Source organism: Rana temporaria, chromosome 5 (genome assembly GCF_905171775.1).
Source record: "Rana temporaria chromosome 5, aRanTem1.1, whole genome shotgun sequence".
In the NCBI taxonomy this organism is placed as follows: Eukaryota; Metazoa; Chordata; class Amphibia; order Anura; family Ranidae; genus Rana; species Rana temporaria.
The window spans coordinates 260,335,664-260,340,555 of NC_053493.1; positions in this window are offsets into that span (position 1 = coordinate 260,335,664).

The window sequence follows — 4,892 nt, forward strand, 5'->3', positions numbered from 1 at the left end:
TCATAGGGACACAGCGTTGGTCCCAAAATAGTGTCAAAACTGTCCGATATGTCCGCCACAATATCGCAGGCCTGACAAAAATCGCAGATCGCCGCCATTACTAGTAAAAAAAAAAAAGAAATTCATTAATCTATCCCCTATTTTGTAGAGGCTGTAACTTTTGCGCAAACCAATCAATATACGCTTATTGCGATTTTTTACCAAAAATATGTAGAAGAATACGCATCGGCCTAAACTGAGAAAAAAAATGTTTTATTTTTTAAAAAAAGTGGGATATTATTATAACAAAAAGTAAAAAAATATTGTGTTTTTTTTCTAAGTTGTCTTTTTTTGTTTATAACACAAAAAATAAAACCTGCAGAGATGATCAAATACCACCAAAAGAAAGCTCTATTTGTGGGAAAAAAATGATAAAAATATAATTTGGGTACAGTGTTGTATGACGGCGCAATTGTCATTCAAAATGCGTCAGCACTGAAAGCTGAAAATTGGTCTGGGCAGGAAGGGGGTTTAAGTGCCCAGTAAAGAAGTGGTTAATATACAAAACAACAATAACACAGAAAAAGAAAGAAAAGCGGAAAAAAAAAGACAGTGGGCCAGATTCACATACAAATGGACAGGCGCAGCGTATCAGAGATACACTACGCCGCCGTATCTTACCTGGCTTTAAGTCAAATCCTCAACGATTTTGCGCCGTAAGTTACGGCGGCGTAGTGTATTTCTGGCGTTGGAATTCAAATCGGCGGGTAGGGGGCGTGATTCATTTAAATGAAGCGCGTCCCCACACCGAATGAACTACGCATGCTCCGTTTCTAAATTTCCCGCCGTGCTTTGCGTGAAATGACGTTGCACCGACGTCATTTTTTGAACTTAGACGTGAGTTACGTCCTTTCCTATTCACGGACGACTTCCGCAAAAAAAAAATTCAAATTTCGACGCGGGAATGACGGCCATACTTAACATGGCAAGTCTATCTATACGCCGCAAAATAGCAGCTTTAACTATACGCCGGGAAAAGCCGACTAGCGACGACGTAAGAGAATGCGACGGCCGCGCGTACCTTCGTGGATCGACAGAAAAAGCTAATTAGCATACCCGACGCGGAAAACGACGCGAACTCCACCCAGCGGGCGCCGAAGTATTGCACCTACGATCCGAAGACGTACGAAGCCGTACGCCTGTTGGATCGAAGCCAGAAGCCGTCGTATCTTGGTTTGAGGTTTCAAACTAAAGATACGACGCGGCAAATTTGAAAGTACGCCGGCGTATCAGAAGATACGCCGGCGTTCTCGCTCTGTGAATCTGGCCCAGTGTATTTATATGGTGGGGAGATCCCTGATATCAATATGCAAAGACTTGGTGGGGAGGATTCCCCCCCCCCATCCACTTTAAATGTGTGGATGGGGGAATCTGGTCATTTTTATTTATTTTTTATTCAATCAGCTGGTTGAATGGAAAAACAAGACTAACCTCTGAGTTGCATAAAGGAGGTTGGATTGGAGATTGTACAATCAGATTTCATAGTGCATGACGAGTCTAAAGCCTTCTAGCACACGGGTCAGCATCAGCCGGTTCAATAGAAACTGTCCGACATTCGGCCTGTGTGTATGGCAGCCAGTCAGTCGGCTTCTGTCGAATGCTTATGACCACAAAAAGGTCTGTCAACCAGCTCCCTATCAGTGCCCTTAGTCAATGGCTAAGAGCATTGACCAGAGTGTTCTGGCGGAGGGGGCAGTCCCCCTGTCAGAACACTATAGAACAGCAGGGGAGATCGCTGTACTAACAACATATTGTTAGTAGAGCGTCTCCGACCTGAGCTACCATTTTTTTTTGTTCTACCCAGTAACACATGGTATGAACTAGGCTTTAAGCCTACCCCTGACCCATTATAATCACCTGTGCCTTGCTCTCTTCATTGCTTTGTCAGAGGAACGAGGTGACATTATCAACCCCATGTAAACTCCTCTACCAGCCAACGCAAGCTTAGGACTGCAAAGCAACAGAACTGGGGGGGAGGGGTGCACAGCAAAAGTGAGCATGGATGGTTCAGGGGTTGGGATTTGCCAGTTTCTTTAGTGTTTAGGCAACACACAAAAGTCAAGCAGTGTTCAATAATGTCAGTAAGTGCCAGTTCACACAGGGGCGACTCAGCCGCCTGACAAGTCGCGCTCTGCTCTGTTCAATGGAACCGTTCTAATAGGAGCGACTCAAGTCGCTCCAACTTTGAAAAAGGTTCTTGTACGACTTTGGGGAGACTCGGGGCGACTTGCATTGACTTCAATACAGAAGTAATTTTACAAGTCGCCTCTGAAGTCGTCTTGAGATTGCCTTGCAGAGTCGCCCCCAAAGTCGTGCCGCCCCTGTGTGAACCAGCTCTAAGGAAAATTCCATTCCTAAAGCCGTAATCTCATGATTGCAAAATAGGATCATTGCTTTTCAGTATGAGGCCTCGTACACACGACCGAGGAACTCGTCGTAAATGAAACATCGTTTTCCTCGACGAGTTCCTTGTTAGGCTTGTGGAGAAACTTGACAAGCTTGCTTTGCGTACACACTGTCAAGACCAAATCTCGTCGTTCTCAAACGCGGTGACGTACAACACATACAATGGCAGGGGAAGTTCGATTCCACTGTCACAACCCTTGGGGCTGCTTTTGCTAATCTCATGTTACTGCGTATTAAGTAAAAGTTTGGTAAGAGACGATTTTCACTTTTCAGTCTGTTACAGCGTGACAAATGTGCTATCTCCATTACAAACGCTACTTTTACCAAAGGTGCGCTCCCGTCTCATACATAATTCTGAGCATGCGCGGGTTTCTTAGCATACACACGAACGTGTTTCTCGTCGAAAACCAGCCCGAACAGGAAATTGAGACTCCTGTCGGGGAAAAAGAGAACTTGTTCTCTTGTTTTCTCGTCGAGATCCTCGACAGTTTCCTCGATGAAAAACACACAGCCGTTTTTCTCTGCAAAAAAGCTCTGCCACCAAGTTTCTTGATGGATTCTGTCGAGGAAAACGGTCGTGTGTAGGAGGCCTGAGGCTGCAAAGCTGACATAGGAACTCTGGGGAAAATATTGCACAGGCAGGGAGCAACCTATAGCTACTTAAAGCGTTTTTTTGTTTTTTTTATTACCTAAAGGACTCTTCAATGTGTTCAAAGATACACAGGGGCCCTTTCGTTGTGTTTCTGAAAGAATGCAATGCAGCAAATTCCGATACAGTACACAATAAATCTGCCTGGCAACGAGGGGGTTTATTTTCAAATGCAGTTATCCCTCATCTGGTATAATGGCATGTTTTGCTTTTCACAGAGATGTGACCTCAGGTTTATTCAGCCCTCACAACCACAGAAAATTTCATAAATTATGAATGCTGCTCATGTGTATGGAGGTACTGTCAAGCCAGCCTGGTAATACTACCTTGTACTTGAGACATACCCTTATGAATAAATGATAGAATTGACTCTGGGAAATAGATGCCTGTAGGGAAAAGAATATATGATCATCATTAAAAAAAAAAAAATCCAGATCATTAAATTATAAACTGGGGGAAGAAGTACTGTCGCTAGGTAGGCTTACTGTTGTGCCTTTCTGTTGCTTGCATTTGTTCACACCATGAAAACGATGCACATAAAAATAAAATAACAAAAGACAAAAAAAAAAAAAAAACGTGTAGCTTTTGTATGCATAAACCCATCACCAAAAAAAGCAAGGATAGATGGAGTGCAAGGGATATGTGTGATGAAGTGAAGTGCATCCAAGTGTACATTAAAAGCTATAATTTATTAGAGGGACTCCGGTGACATTTATAAACCACCGAGCGAGACTCGGGTGATTTATATTTGTCACTAAAAGCCAGGAGATAGATTGCTTTCTGTGATGTAGGGGTTTCTACCCTTTATACAGTACAACAAATAGCATGCATCAATACTCCCTTTTATTTATGGAAAGAGATGGTAAATTGGATCATTGCAAATCATTTACATATACAGTGGCCCATCTGCATTTGCATAGACGTATATATTTATATACGGCCTATTTGTCTCAATATGCTAATGAGAGCGCCTCATGAAAATATTTACATATTATTATGCCGGGTAGGTGGCGGAAAAAAAACATATTGTTTTGTTCCCGGGTCTTGTAAATAAAAGGAAGTATTGCGGATGTGGATTATTTTTTTACTAATTTTGTCTGACACAATCGGGTCTGTTTAGGTTTCCCCTGCCTTTAATGGCCTAAGGGTCCTCTTAACAGAACTCTTTTTAGTCTGAGCACTTCATACATTATCATTTTAATTCTTGTACAAGTGAGTGCTGCGCAAAGAGAAAGCATTTATTGCTGGATTATGTAATCCTGTGCAGCTTTAAAAACTGACCGTCCTATCACATGTATTGTACAAAAAAAAAGAATGTATATATATACATATATATATATATATATATATATATAGATATAGATATAGATATATAGATAGGTATATATATATCAATATAGATATAAAACTAAATGTAGTTCAAACTTTCTCATTGCGTCATTTATGATAATCACTTGTCCCCCTATATTTTGAGGGTATTTAAAAAAAAAAAATAATAATAATATATATATATATATATATATATATATATATATATATATATATATATATATATTTATATATATATATATATATATATATATATATATATATAGATATATATGACAGATAGATAGATAGATAGATAGATAGATAGATAGATAGATAGATAGATAGATAGATAGATAGATAGATAAATAGATAGATAGATAGATAGATAGATAGATGTATCTATCTATATAGATATATATCTATATATATCTATATATATATATATATATATATAGATATATATAGATAGATAGATACATACATATAT